The sequence below is a fragment of the Haliotis rufescens genome, unplaced genomic scaffold, assembly GCF_023055435.1.
Source record: "Haliotis rufescens isolate VD_foot unplaced genomic scaffold, xgHalRufe1.0.p SCAF_1, whole genome shotgun sequence".
In the NCBI taxonomy this organism is placed as follows: Eukaryota; Metazoa; Mollusca; class Gastropoda; order Lepetellida; family Haliotidae; genus Haliotis; species Haliotis rufescens.
The window spans coordinates 4691390-4708131 of NW_025963779.1; the positions used below are offsets into that span (position 1 = coordinate 4691390).

The following is a 16742-nucleotide window of genomic DNA, read 5'->3' on the forward strand; positions in this document are numbered from 1 at the left end:
CAAGTCTCATAATAAAGTCTTTATATTTCACCTGCAGAAGTAACAAGTCTCCTAATAAAGTCTTCATATTTCACCTGCAGAAGTAACAAGTCTCATAATAAAGTCTTCATATTAATAATTCCCCTACAGAAGTAACAAGTCTCATAATAAAGTCTTTATATTCCCCTAAAGAATTAAAACTGGTAATAAAGTCTAAATTTCCTCTACAGAAGTAACACCATCTGATAATAAAGTCTTTAAATTTCACCTGCAGAAGTAACAAGTCTCATAATAAAGTCTTCATATTCCCCTACAGAAGTAACAAGTCTCATAATAAAGTCTATAATTTCCCCAACAGAAGTAACATGTCTGACACATCTCACAATATTTGTAGTTCTTATATTTCACCTGCAGAAGGAATAAGTCTGACAATCAAGTCCTTATATTTCACCTACACAAGTAACAAATCTGATAATAAAGTCTATATTTCCCCTACAGAAGTGGCAAGTCTGATAATAAAGTCTATATTTCCCCTACAGAAGTGGCAAGTCTCATAATAAAGTCTATATTTCCCCTACAGAAGTGGCAAGTCTCATAATAAAGTCTATATTTCCCCTACAGAAGTGGCAAGTCTGATAATAAAGTCTATATTTCCCCTACAGAAGTGGCAAGTCTCATAATAAAGTCTATATTTCCCCTACAGAAGTGGCAAGTCTGATAATAAAGTCTATATTTCCCCTACAGAAGTGGCAAGTCTGATAATAAAGTCTATATTTCCCCTACAGAAGTGGCAAGTCTCATAATAAAGTCTATATTTCCCCTACAGAAGTGGCAAGTCTGATAATAAAGTCTATATTTCACCTACACAAGTAACAAATCTGATAATAAAGTCTATATTTCCCCTACAGAAGTGGCAAGTCTGATAATAAAGTCTATATTTCCCCTACAGAGGTGGCAAGTCTGATAATAAAGTCTATATTTCACCTACACAAGTAACAAATCTGATAATAAAATCTATATTTCCCCTACAGAAGTAACAAGTCTGATAATAAAGTCTATATTTCCCCTACAGAAGTGGCAAGTCTCATAATAAAGTTTATATTTCCCCTACAGAAGTAACAAGTCTGATAATAAAGTCTATATTTCCCCTACAGAAGTAACAAGTCTGATAATAAAGTCTATATTTCCCCTACAGAAGTGGCAAGTCTGATAATAAAGTCTATATTTCCCCTACAGAAGTGGCAAGTCTGATAATAAAGTCTATATTTCCCCTACAGAAGTAATAAGTCTGATAATAAAGTCTATATTTCACCTACACAAGTAACAAATCTGATAATAAAGTCTATATTTCCCCTACAGAAGTGGCAAGTCTGATAATAAAGTCTATATTTCCCCTACAGAAGTGGCAAGTCTGATAATAAAGTCTATATTTCCCATACAGAAGTAATAAGTCTGATAATAAAGTCTATATTTCCCCTACACAAGTAACAAATCTGATAATAAAGTCTATATTTCCCCTACAGAAGTGGCAAGTCTCATAATAAAGTCTATATTTCCCCTACAGAAGTGGCAAGTCTGATAATAAAGTCTATATTTCCCCTACAGAAGTGGCAAGTCTCATAATAAAGTCTATATTTCCCCTACAGAAGTGGCAAGTCTGATAATAAAGTCTATATTTCCCCTACAGAAGTGGCAAGTCTCATAATAAAGTCTATATTTCCCCTACAGAAGTGGCAAGTCTCATAATAAAGTCTATATTTCCCCTACAGAAGTGGCAAGTCTGATAATAAAGTCTATATTTCACCTACACAAGTAACAAATCTGATAATAAAGTCTATATTTCCCCTACAGAAGTGGCAAGTCTGATAATAAAGTCTATATTTCCCCTACAGAGGTGGCAAGTCTGATAATAAAGTCTATATTTCACCTACACAAGTAACAAATCTGATAATAAAATCTATATTTCCCCTACAGAAGTAACAAGTCTGATAATAAAGTCTATATTTCCCCTACAGAAGTGGCAAGTCTCATAATAAAGTCTATATTTCCCCTACAGAAGTAACAAGTCTGATAATAAAGTCTATATTTCCCCTACAGAAGTAACAAGTCTGATAATAAAGTCTATATTTCCCCAACAGAAGTGGCAAGTCTGATAATAAAGTCTATATTTCCCCTACAGAAGTGGCAAGTCTGATAATAAAGTCTATATTTCCCCTACAGAAGTAATAAGTCTGATAATAAAGTCTATATTTCACCTACACAAGTAACAAATCTGATAATAAAGTCTATATTTCCCCTACAGAAGTGGCAAGTCTGATAATAAAGTCTATATTTCCCCTACAGAAGTGGCAAGTCTGATAATAAAGTCTATATTTCCCATACAGAAGTAATAAGTCTGATAATAAAGTCTATATTTCCCCTACACAAGTAACAAATCTGATAATAAAGTCTATATTTCACCTACAGAAGTGGCAAGTCTGATAATAAAGTCTATATTTCCCCTACAGAAGTGGCAAGTCTGATAATAAAGTCTATATTTCCCCAACAGAAGTGGCAAGTCTGATAATAAAGTCTATATTTCCCCTACAGAAGTGGCAAGTCTGATAATAAAGTCTATATTTCCCCTACAGAAGTGGCAAGTCTGATGATAAAGTCTATATTTCCCCTACAGAAGTGGCAAGTCTGATAATAAAGTCTATATTTCCCCTACAGAAGTGGCAAGTCTGATAATAAAGTCTATATTTCCCCTACAGAAGTGGCAAGTCTCATAATAAAGTCTATATTTCCCCTACAGAAGTGGCAAGTCTGATAATAAAGTCTATATTTCACCTACACAAGTAACAAATCTGATAATAAAGTCTATATTTCCCCTACAGAAGTGGCAAGTCTGATAATAAAGTCTATATTTCCCCTACAGAAGTGGCAAGTCTGATAATAAAGTCTATATTTCCCCTACAGAAGTGGCAAGTCTGATAATAAAGTCTATATTTCCCCTACAGAAGTGGCAAGTCTCATAATAAAGTCTATATTTCCCCTACAGAAGTGGCAAGTCTGAAAATAAAGTCTATATTTCACCTACACAAGTAACAAATCTGATAATAAAGTCTATATTTCACCTACAGAAGTGGCAAGTCTGATAATAAAGTCTATATTTCCCCTACAGAAGTGGCAAGTCTGATAATAAAGTCTATATTTCCCCTACAGAAGTAATAAGTCTGATAATAAAGTCTATATTTCACCTACACAAGTAACAAATCTGATAATAAAGTCTATATTTCCCCTACAGAAGTGGCAAGTCTGATAATAAAGTCTATATTTCCCCTACAGAAGTGGCAAGTCTGATAATAAAGTCTATATTTCCCATACAGAAGTAATAAGTCTGATAATAAAGTCTATATTTCCCCTACACAAGTAACAAATCTGATAATAAAGTTTATATTTCCCCTACAGAAGTGGCAAGTCTGATAATAAAGTCTATATTTCCCCTACAGAAGTGGCAAGTCTGATAATAAAGTCTATATTTCCCCAACAGAAGTGGCAAGTCTGATAATAAAGTCTATATTTCCCCTACAGAAGTGGCAAGTCTCATAATAAAGTCTATATTTCCCCTACAGAAGTGGCAAGTCTGATGATAAAGTCTATATTTCCCCTACAGAAGTGGCAAGTCTGATAATAAAGTCTATATTTCCCCTACAGAAGAGGCAAGTCTGATAATAAAGTCTATATTTCCCCTACAGAAGTGGCAAGTCTCATAATAAAGTCTATATTTCCCCTACAGAAGTGGCAAGTCTCATAATAAAGTCTATATTTCCCCTACAGAAGTGGCAAGTCTGATAATGAAGTCTATATTTCCCCTACAGAAGTGGCAAGTCTCATAATAAAGTCTATATTTCCCCTACAGAAGTGGCAAGTCTGATAATAAAGTCTATATTTCCCCTACAGAAGTGGCAAGTCTGATAATGAAGTCTATATTTCCCCTACAGAAGTGGCAAGTCTCATAATAAAGTCTATATTTCCCCTACAGAAGTGGCAAGTCTCATAATAAAGTCTATATTTCCCCTACAGAAGTGGCAAGTCTGATAATGAAGTCTATATTTCCCCTACAGAAGTGGCAAGTCTCATAATAAAGTCTATATTTCCCCTACAGAAGTGGCAAGTCTGATAATAAAGTCTATATTTCCCCTACAGAAGTGGCAAGTCTGATAATGAAGTCTATATTTCCCCTACAGAAGTGGCAAGTCTGATAATAAAGTCTATATTTCCCCTACAGAAGAGGCAAGTCTGATAATAAAGTCTATATTTCCCCTACAGAAGTGGCAAGTCTCATAATAAAGTCTATATTTCCCCTACAGAAGAGGCAAGTCTGATAATAAAGTCTATATTTCCCCTACAGAAGTGGCAAGTCTCATAATAAAGTCTATATTTCCCCTACAGAAGTGGCAAGTCTCATAATAAAGTCTATATTTCCCCTACAGAAGTGGCAAGTCTGATAATGAAGTCTATATTTCCCCTACAGAAGTGGCAAGTCTCATAATAAAGTCTATATTTCCCCTACAGAAGTGGCAAGTCTGATAATAAAGTCTATATTTCCCCTACAGAAGTGGCAAGTCTGATAATAAAGTCTATATTTCCCATACAGAAGTAATAAGTCTGATAATAAAGTCTATATTTCCCCTACACAAGTAACAAATCTGATAATAAAGTCTATATTTCACCTACAGAAGTGGCAAGTCTGATAATAAAGTCTATATTTCCCCTACAGAAGTGGCAAGTCTGATAATAAAGTCTATATTTCCCCTACAGAAGTAATAAGTCTGATAATAAAGTCTATATTTCACCTACACAAGTAACAAATCTGATAATAAAGTCTATATTTCCCCTACAGAAGTGGCAAGTCTGATAATAAAGTCTATATTTCCCCTACAGAAGTGGCAAGTCTGATAATAAAGTCTATATTTCCCATACAGAAGTAATAAGTCTGATAATAAAGTCTATATTTCCCCTACACAAGTAACAAATCTGATAATAAAGTTTATATTTCCCCTACAGAAGTGGCAAGTCTGATAATAAAGTCTATATTTCCCCTACAGAAGTGGCAAGTCTGATAATAAAGTCTATATTTCCCCAACAGAAGTGGCAAGTCTGATAATAAAGTCTATATTTCCCCTACAGAAGTGGCAAGTCTCATAATAAAGTCTATATTTCCCCTACAGAAGTGGCAAGTCTGATGATAAAGTCTATATTTCCCCTACAGAAGTGGCAAGTCTGATAATAAAGTCTATATTTCCCCTACAGAAGAGGCAAGTCTGATAATAAAGTCTATATTTCCCCTACAGAAGTGGCAAGTCTCATAATAAAGTCTATATTTCCCCTACAGAAGTGGCAAGTCTCATAATAAAGTCTATATTTCCCCTACAGAAGTGGCAAGTCTGATAATGAAGTCTATATTTCCCCTACAGAAGTGGCAAGTCTCATAATAAAGTCTATATTTCCCCTACAGAAGTGGCAAGTCTGATAATAAAGTCTATATTTCCCCTACAGAAGTGGCAAGTCTGATAATGAAGTCTATATTTCCCCTACAGAAGTGGCAAGTCTGATAATAAAGTCTATATTTCCCCTACAGAAGTGGCAAGTCTGATAATAAAGTCTATATTTCCCCTACAGAAGTGGCAAGTCTGATAATAAAGTCTATATTTCCCCTACAGAAGTGGCAAGTCTCATAATAAAGTCTATATTTCACCTACACAAGTAACAAATCTGATAATAAAGTCTATATTTCCCCTACAGAAGTGGCAAGTCTGATAATAAAGTCTATATTTCCCCTACAGAAGTGGCAAGTCTCATAATAAAGTCTATATTTCCCCTACAGAAGTGGCAAGTCTGATAATAAAGTCTATATTTCCCCTACAGAAGTAATAAGTCTGATAATAAAGTCTATATTTCACCTACACAAGTAACAAATCTGATAATAAAGTCTATATTTCACCTACACAAGTAACAAATCTGATAATAAAGTCTATATTTCCCCTACAGAAGTGGCAAGTCTGATAATAAAGTCTATATTTCCCCTACAGAAGTGGCAAGTCTGATAATAAAGTCTATATTTCCCCTACAGAAGTGGCAAGTCTGATAATAAAGTCTATATTTCCCCTACAGAAGTGGCAAGTCTCATAATAAAGTCTATATTTCCCCTACAGAAGTAATAAGTCTGATAATAAAGTCTATATTTCACCTACACAAGTAACAAATCTGATAATAAAATCTATATTTCCCCTACAGAAGTAACAAGTCTGATAATAAAGTCTATATTTCCCCTACAGAAGTAACAAGTCTGATAATAAAGTCTATATTTCCCCTACAGAAGTGGCAAGTCTGATAATAAAGTCTATATTTCCCCTACAGAAGTGGCAAGTCTCATAATAAAGTCTATATTTCCCCTACAGAAGTGGCAAGTCTCATAATAAAGTCTATATTTCCCCTACAGAAGTGGCAAGTCTGATAATAAAGTCTATATTTCCCCTACAGAAGTGGCAAGTCTGATAATAAAGTCTATATTTCCCCTACAGAAGTGGCAAGTCTGATAATAAAGTCTATATTTCCCCTACAGAAGTGGCAAGTCTCATAATAAAGTCTATATTTCCCCTACAGAAGTGGCAAGTCTGATAATAAAGTCTATATTTCCCCTACAGAAGTGGCAAGTCTCATAATAAAGTCTATATTTCCCCTACAGAAGTGGCAAGTCTGATAATAAAGTCTATATTTCCCCTACAGAAGTGGCAAGTCTCATAATAAAGTCTATATTTCCCCTACAGAAGTGGCAAGTCTGATAATAAAGTCTATATTTCACCTACACAAGTAACAAATCTGATAATAAAGTCTATATTTCCCCTACAGAAGTGGCAAGTCTGATAATAAAGTCTATATTTCCCCTACAGAAGTGGCAAGTCTGATAATAAAGTCTATATTTCCCCTACAGAAGTGGCAAGTCTGATAATAAAGTCTATATTTCCCCTACAGAAGTGGCAAGTCTCATAATAAAGTCTATATTTCCCCTACAGAAGTGGCAAGTCTGAAAATAAAGTCTATATTTCACCTACACAAGTAACAAATCTGATAATAAAGTCTATATTTCACCTACAGAAGTGGCAAGTCTGATAATAAAGTCTATATTTCCCCTACAGAAGTGGCAAGTCTGATTTTAAGGTCTTTACATTTCCCCTACAGAAGTGGCAAGTCTGATAATAAAGTCTATATTTCCCCTACAGAAGTGGCAAGTCTGATAATAAAGTCTATATTTCCCCTACAGAAGTGGCAAGTCTGATTTTAAGGTCTTTACATTTCACCTACATTTCTGACAATAAAAGCTTTATATCATCTGTAGATACATAACATGTCTGATCATCAAGTTGTCAGGTGAGCTATGCAGAAGAAACCAGTCTGACAATCAAACCAAATGAACTCGCCAGGTAACATTCAGGCCAAAATCAAATTAACTGGCAAAGGACTTAACAAAAAGCAAGAACATATATCAACATGAAAGATAGCTCTCAAAGTGCCTTAAAGACTGTTTCTGCTAAACAACAGAGCTGAATCCTAGGCAGAACCCATACTCAAGTCCATCAATAAAGAATTAAATGCAATCTGCCGCATTTCTCTGGGATTCTCCACTGTAAGCGAGATTAGGCAAAGCCAAAGATCCTTTTTTCAGTAGAAAGACATTTGTCTTGAATAAACTCTTTTTCTATTTAATTGATACTTCAAGCGAGACAAGTTAATGAAATTCAAACTTCTAAAACAAGATCGATTTTCACACCAAGCAGGCTTTAAAAGAGGAAAATACTTTGGAAGTGTCAGTGTTATTTTCCCAGCTCTCAACCAATCAGTTGTAAAGATCAAGAATTTTGTCATGTATGGTACAAAACACTTGCCATTTTCCAATCAAGAATTTGTATATTGATTTATCCAGGATTTTTTTCCAACAAATGATCAAAAGGGTATGAAGACTATCGGGTGAAGTCTTACAACGATCAATGCCTTTTTGCAAACGTGATCTGTCGATAGCAAAAATTGACGAAAGTAGTTTATTATACATCGCTTCATCTTTCATGAAGCCTGAATCAACAGACAAGCCCATATACCCTACATCACACATCAGGCTTGGCCATAAAATAAAAACAAACAATTGTTTCTTTTTTGGGACTGAAATTAAAAACTTTAGAGAAATTTGCAGACATAATCACATCAAATTTACATATTTCATCCTATGTTTTTCTCGTTAGGAACAGTTCCTGACAACCAGCACCATTATGTAAATACACAGTATGCAACTAGTGCCCTTATGCAACCATGATCCAACAGCCAAATGCTTTCACCGATAATAAGATTTCACGTTATTTGTTCAATTCTCTGGTGAAATGCAGTAACATGGATAACAGATTAAGAATACCGATTCAAGTCTACAATTTTCAAGGGATAAAACATCCACTCTAAAAAACAAAATGTTTTCAAGGGATATTATGTCGACCGTATACTACACCATGTTTTCAAGGGATATTATGTCGACCGTATACTACACCATGTTTTCAAGGGATATAATGTCGACTGTACACTGCACCATTTTTTCAAGGGATATTATGTTGACTGTATACTACACAATGTTTTCAAGGGATATTATGTTGACTGTATACTACACAATGTTTTCAAGGGATATTATGTCGACTTTATACTTCACAATGTTTTTAAGGGATATTATGTCAACCGTATACTACACCATGTTTTCAAGGGATATTATGTCGACCGTATACTACACAATGTTTTCAAGGGATATAATGTCGACTGTATACTACACAATGTTTTCAAGGGATATTATGTTGACTGTATACTACACAATGTTTTCAAGGGATATTATGTTGACTGTATACTACACAATGTTTCAAGGGATATTATGTTGACTGTATACTACACAATGTTTTCAAGGGATATGTCCACTCCATATACACATTTATACACATTTCCCTTCTTTTCTTTCATCTCTTTTACACTAGTACTGTTTGTTTCTCAAATTTAAGTTGGGTCAAGCATCTGTGATTAAGTATACACTAATGTATAAAGATGTGGAAAGTTGGTGTGTTGAGTTTACTGTAGGCCAACTACGACTGTGAATGGAGGGCAGGTTTGTTGCTCAATACATAAAGTACCTGCCTCGGCCATATTTTGGTTTCAGTCTTTTAGACTGCAATTCACCTTATTTACACGCAACTTTCAATGTTTTGAATACCATATCTGCATTAATGATGTTAGGATCAGTCCAATTCTGCAAAGTTGTACCTGCTCATGGTATGATACGGAGAGGCTGCTGGGGAACACTTCCAACCAAGAATCATGACAGTTGACAATGTCATTGACAATATACAGAAATGAAAAATGTGGAACACTTCATGAATCTGCGCGTCATCCTTGCACAGGGGCCATGCGACTCTTCTCTGTATCGTTCCAATTTTAGTACAGTAAACTACCGTGGGAACGGACTCAAAGGGGCCACAAATTGTAGTTCGTTATAACCGTAGTTCATTATAAGCACATTTACATCATATATATACAGCATATGGACAGTACAAAAACACAGTTGGTTATATCCGTCTGTTCGTAATAAGAGTGTTTGTCATAAACATAGTTTGCTGTATATGTACTGCATGGACACAAGTGATTTTTTAAAGATTCATTAGTGTTTAACATCGTCAGCAGTCCACCAGCTATTTCATGACAGCTTGTACACCAGTGGTTGAAAACCAGATTCTTTGGGCCAGTGTTTTTATAAGTAGGTTTGTGCTTGTGCAAACATCTGACAATACAGCTGGTTAGCTGAATTCAACATTAAATATGTATACCTACCAAAACTATTTCCTTTCCCAGAAGATCTTGGCAGAAGAATTGTATTGCTTACATATACACTGCCCAACTACGATGGCCATGCTTTACAAAGTTTAAAAGATTCTAATGCAATCTTGCACCTTTTAATGGTGTCCCCAGACGTGATGTCAATGTTAAAAAATGGCATAAAACTACACACGCTCTCTCACTTAAGTGCACCACCTAACAAAGTAGGCACACTGGCACTGACAGAGTGCTATAAAACACACGCTACTCATCCCGAGTTTAAAAACAGTCCACATTTGTCTCCATGAAAGTCCATTACTAGAACGCTCCACCAACACAAATAGACCCTAGTACCAACTGAAGGTGAAACAAGACATGTTTACATGCTAAGAGAGAGCAGTTGCATCCTGGTCGTGCATGAGCACAGCGAACCATTCATACTGGACAACTCCTTCAGGAAGAGAAGCAACTCCTCCCTTACTTCATCACACAACACCAACAGGGAAACAGATGCACACATCATGAATGTTAAGTTGATCTAATAGTTCCTACGTGGCCCTCGGAGATGATGTCATACTGCTGTTAAATCAGTGGGTAATACACTTGAGTAATTTGTTGCCTCTTTTTCCTCGGAACCAGTGTACATCAAGTTAGAAGAAGGAAGTGCTTTCCTAACGTCTTCAGGCCTCTCAAATGCTGGGAATGGTATCATTAGAAATTCAGAAATGTTTCATTTATAGAGTGTATGTTTTTATATTCCTTTCAGCAACATTCCTGCAATATCATGTTTGGGGACATCAAGAACAGGCTCACACACATTGAGTAGATGACAGAAACATTGGAGAACTGGCAAATGCTCTAACCTTGAGGCTACTACATGCACTCTTCTGATTCTTTTCAGGAGGGAGTTGTAACGAGTTGATCATGAGTAAAAAGCATTTGAAGTTTGTAAAGTTGTCAAAAATGTGTCTGATCAAAGTCATTATCTTGGATAATGAACATAGTACACTGTGAACGAGGGAGTTAGGGACAGACATTTTGATATTCTGGGATTTTGTATCGGGATTAGATATTTTTTCAGCTACAGATACTAAACCAGCTATGTTATTATTTCGAACAATGAGCCTGAATATTTTTTTAAGAAAAACACCTTGCAACAACGTCATTTCTGTGGCAGGCAATTTTTTGTTATTCAACAATCTGAGGTATAGTTATTTTATTCAAACTTTTCCAGGGACAATTAATTTTTTTGCAATAAAATCCCAGGCTCCCACAACCCTCCCAGAATTTCAAATTGTCAGTCCCTTAGAGGTTTGGGGTAAACGCTTCTTTCAAATGCATGTTAAGTAGGTCTTTTCTACATATTTGTTCCATAAATCGCTAACTCTAATCCGATTAAATTTGGGAACTTTTTGTCTTCCCAGCAAGTCTAATTACAAACATAATTTAACCTAAATTTTCACAAAAGAAAACTTCTCTGGAAATGCTGGACTTAACAAGAGGCAATACCTTGGGAGGGGGGGAATAAAGTTGTTTGTCACCTCCTGTGAGTGAGTGAGTGAGTGAGTGAGTGAGTGAGTGAGTGAGTGAGTGAGTGAGTGAGTGAGTGAGTGAGTGAGTGAGTGAGTGAGTGAGTGAGTGAGTGAGTGAGTGAGTGAGTGAGTGAGTGAGTATAATATTACGCCGCTTTTAGCAATATTCCAGCAATATCACGGCGGGGGACACCAGAAAATGGGCTTCACACATTGTACCCATGTCGGGAATTCCTTAGAGAGAAAAAAATGGCATGTCTTGTATTGATGACTGAAAAACTATTGGTCACACAAACATCCCTGCCCCCCACCACAATATGAAATGTTTGGACCTATGAGGCATTGCAGGCAGTAAATATGGATACACTACAAGTACATTACTTATCAAAGTTCCATTGTATTCCCAATTACATGCATCAGTGCCTCGTGGCATGAGTAAATTCTGAGTTGGACCCTTCCTGTCATTTCTCAGTCATGCGCCCTGCAGGGGGTGAAGTGAACTTATCTGTGAACTGTCAGTGGTCATGATGATTGATGCAACAACTTAGCCTCACATCTCTTCCAAGAGGAATGCAGTAATAGCACTGCAAAAAAGAAATTCAGCTGGCATGCTGCTTTTCTATGTTATGGAACACATAATTGATATTGGAGTATTTGTCTTCACACAGAATTATTCATGGTCTGACGAAACAAAATTGACAAAACAAAATTAATTAATTACTTGTACACATATAATTAACATGAAAGCATATCATGTATAAGTGTGATCACACACTGAGTGATTTCCATATTGAGTGCAATGCACTGTAGCTAACCTACCTTTATAGTTGTATCTTATATCTGTCCTTGAGGATAATGAAAGACAACTTAAAAGACTTACTTTAAGTATAAATGACCAGCAACTAGAGAAGGTAGAGGTATAACTCAAGTAGCAAGTACACCGTTTGAAAACTGCAATGAACATTTCATCAACCGCCTGCTCCAACACATTGCTCATGTTAAGAAATAATGCCATTGCACTGAAGCTCACCTGCCTTCATGTTTAGTCGGGATATGGTGGTCAGGCTGGCTGAGTTCGTTGATGCATGTCATCGTATCCCAATTGCGTGGATCGATGCTCATGATGTCAATCACTGGATTGTCTGGTCCAGACTCGATTATTTACAGACCGCTGTCATATAGCTGGAATATTGCTGAGTGCAGCGTTGAACAACAAACAAACAAACAAACAAACAAACATCATATGTAGTCATCAGATTGTACATGTTACAAAACTATATATATAAAACTTTATATCATTTTACATATATATCATATCTAGTACAAGTATACTAGACTAGTATACTAGACCTCAATTACATTCCTGAACCCTGAAGAAAATTCTTAAAGATTTCAAGATATTTGGGGAAATTTGCAGTCCTAGCAAGTGTAGATCAGGTCAAGTAACAACCATCTGCCGGTCTGCCAACTCAAATCATGTTATCCAGATCAATCCAGTAGTACCGATTACACTAATTACATAAAGACAAAATCTCAATTCTCAAGGCACTCATTACAGTGTCTAGACTGTCACTGAACATTGGCACCAGACTATGGAATGTAGACCCCCTTTAAGTACCAGCTGAGCTGTGATTGGCTTCACAATGATCTGCTAGACTTCTCCTTGATGAGCAGCATCTTCCCCACCCATAGTGTACACAGCCAGGAGACATGCATCACCGATAAAAGATTACCCCTCCATTGCCAACCTTCATGTATCACTAAAAGCATGGACACTCCAAATAGTCCATGATGGTCTGGAAATGAACCCATCAACCTCTTGCAATAACTGAGATGGCTGATTTAGGAGTGGAATAAAGGTCTTTGAATGCTGAAACAAGTCGCCAGTGCACTCATGCACCCCAGTTGTATTCTCGACAATCTGGCAGATTCGGTCCTAAAATAATAAGTGTCATTTCACAAATTGTTTGTATTATCTGATGGTGGACAAACTGGTACTGACTGACCTTTTGCATTGCTCCAACAAAGTCAATTGTGCTGTAAGAAAATGAATTGGTGGTGCTATAAGACAACAGGAATAGTTGATAGAACAAAATAATTTGGGAGGCTAAATCAGCTCTTGTTAACCTTTCTTAAGTCAAAACCAGAAGATGTTCATTCATTCTTACTCCAAAAAGTGCTGTTGCTTCAAAAGTTCCATATGATAAATGAATGTGTCAAACCTAATATTCACTTATCACCAAAAGCAAGAGAGACACAAGACAGTATGGAAAAAGAACCACAACATCTGCAGCTCACCTGAACGTTCTGGACAAGTTGAAACCTCTTGGATTCAAGTATTTCAAGTTAAGATTAAAACAAGGTCATATAGTTTTCAAATGGATGAAGGGGCGGTCTGGTAGCCTAGTGGTTAAAGCGTTCGCTCGTCACGCCGAAGATCCGGGTTCGATTCCCCACATGGGTACAATGTGTGAAGCCCATTTCTGGTGTCCCCCGCCGTGATATTGCTGGAATATTGCTAAAAGCGGCGTAAAACCATATTCACTCACTCACGCACTCAAATGGATGAAACATGCCTTTGTTTGAGGTGAGCTAAAATCTACTTCTTTACCAGCCATAACTGATCAAACATTACTTATTATTATTTTTATTCTTCATATTATTATTACAGCATCTTGTAACATATTCTGTGTCAAGCATTGATATCTGCATTTATTTGACAACAAAAATAACATAGTTGTTTGACCTTTCAGCTTGTAAATTATGTAAAGTTATCCTCCCAAACATAAAAATGAATATGCATTTATCCTAATATACCGCAACACATTCTCTGAAACATGGCTTCAGATTACACTTTTCTGATTTTATTTCATAATATCTCATGTATTTTATAACCTAATTTGAAATTTTAATTTGCCATTAAAAGCTTTAGCGGCTGAACAGTCAAATGAAATTGACTTTCATTCAGGACAAGAAATAAAACATTATGAAACCCCATCAACATTCCGATAACAGATGAAATAAAACTATCGATAGGTTTACAAGAATGAACTGTACCCGATATCCATATCACAGCTGAAGATATTTAAGATTGTAAACTTCATTTCTTTGGTTTAGGCTCAGTATGTACAGTGCATGGTGGCATTACATCACACACTCAGTGGAAGTACTGGGGTTGGGAGTCACCACACTTCGGGCCTTTTCTCCATGCGCTCACTCTGCTACTGGAGATTGATCTGCAGATTGGTTCCAGTTTTCAAATTGCCGAGTGTTTAATGCTGCGATATCTGTGGCAGCGACACAACTATGTTTAAATGAACCTGCATGCGTGTTTAGCAATTCTGAATTAAGGTATTTTTTCCCACAACAGCTAAAGCGAAGGTAATTTTTAACTACCATGGAGCCCAAGTTTTTCCACCCACTGACATTCAACCGTTATTGATGATGTTTTTTTGTTTCAACATGATAAAGAGAGTAGAACAAAAAGATTCTCTTTAAATAATGTTTTATTACAGGTTCACAATTCTTTTGAAAAGAAATCTGGCATTACTTAAAGCTTATCAGAACTTGATGATATGGAAATAAGAATGAGCTCAATGACTGTCAACTAATTGCTCAACAATATATGGCTCCATGTTCATATCCTTCACGTTCCTTAAGTTTAAAGGCAAGAGTGAGTGAGAAGAGTTTTAAGCTGCTCTTAGCAATATTCTAGCAATATCACGGCGGGGGACACCACAAATGGGCTTCACGCATTGTACCCATGTGGGGAATCGAACCCTTTAACCACTAGGCTACCCCACTGCCCCTTTTGAGGCAAGAAAGTCTCAGAAGTAATAGTCATTTGGGAAATGTATTGACATGAACAAACATGGATGCTTTAAGTAATAGTCATTTGGGAAATGTATTGACATGAACAAACATGGATGCTTTTAAGTTAATCAACAAAAAAACAGCAGGGGATGACTAAAATGGTTACTGGCTGGCCACAATGGCTGCGTTTGTATCCAAACTAACTGAGCATCTGATAAGACCAAATGTAGTCTGTAACTACCATAGCATTTATACATGGTCTCCCTATCAAGCACAAGTTTGCTGATTCTAGCCTGGGTCTACTTGCACAAGGAGGCTGGTGTACTAACTTCCATACTTCAACACTGCCTTACAACAGCTGTAGGGGCGGTCGGGTAGCCTAGTGGTTAAAAGTGTTCGCTCGTCACGCCGAAGACCCCGGTTCGATTCCCGACATGGGTACAATGTGTGAAGCCCATTTCTGGTGTCCCCCGCCGTGATATTGCTGGAATATTGCTAAAAGCGGTTTAAAATCATACTCACTCACTTACTCACTCACTCACTACAACAGCTGTAGTGCATCTGACCCTGATTATACACTGCTGACTGTCCTGTGACACAAGTGGGGTACAGGTGGCCATGTCTTCTAAACTGGCACTAAGTCCTGCAAGACCAGAAGCCATGGACCATGGCTTGAATCCCAGCTTCACTCTGATCTTGTTTCAAGGTCAGTCCGCACCATATTTCCAAATGTCTAGGACTTGCATCACATCAACTTCCTCCCACACAATGTTGACACATTGTTATAACTACAATTCTGTTCAATAAACCACACAAGACACTAAAATAGACTTGGTAGACACAATTTATGGATAACAAATTCTTTAATTACTGTAGAGGCGATGTTTCAGTATAGATCCTTTTTCTTTGACAAGCAAGGCTGGTTGAACCTTGCTTGACAACGGTATATGGATCTATAAAGAGACGTTGCCTTTACAGTAATTAAAGAAGTTGGTATCCATAAATTGTGTCTACTTTGTCAACCATCAATTTCTAAGTAATGCCTATATTGTGCCTATAATATTGTGACCATAAATTGACACATTATAACTGACACATCAGAGGTGAACATATAAAGTTCAAGACCAGCTTCCGAGCTGAAAGGATCATGAAATAACACTTACATGGTAAGATCACATGAACTTAGATGATTAAAACGAAGTTCTCAAAGTGATTTTCCAGACTGTAACTCTTCTGTGTTAAAGGATTAAAATGATTCACTGACTACCAAATGAGGGGACACTGCACTTTGGTGCTGAAATAGAACCGGGAGGTGCAGTCAATCATTGTAGGACTATGTGGTACAAGCCAGTATGTCTCCAAGTGCCAAGCTGACTGATTGCAGCTCTGGCAGCTTGGAAGAATTTACTTAAAACATGTTCATCTTTGAAGAAACGGAGCTGAAAGTTTGGAGCTGAGTGGGCAATTTTGTGGTGAAGAAATTATTTGAAACTATATCCAAATGAGAAATATTTTACAAGTTCACCTTACCGAATTAAAAAG

General features: G+C 36.6%; 1 protein-coding gene and 1 pseudogene across 1 annotated transcript in view; both read right to left on the minus strand.

Moving 5' to 3' along the window:
- The window catches only part of LOC124150101 (focadhesin-like), a 586265-nt gene that overhangs the window by 246938 nt on the left and 322585 nt on the right, over nucleotides 1-16742 (minus strand). The gene's annotated exons all lie outside the window — the stretch shown is intronic.
- LOC125372647 lies at nucleotides 9399-9510 on the minus strand (annotated as a pseudogene).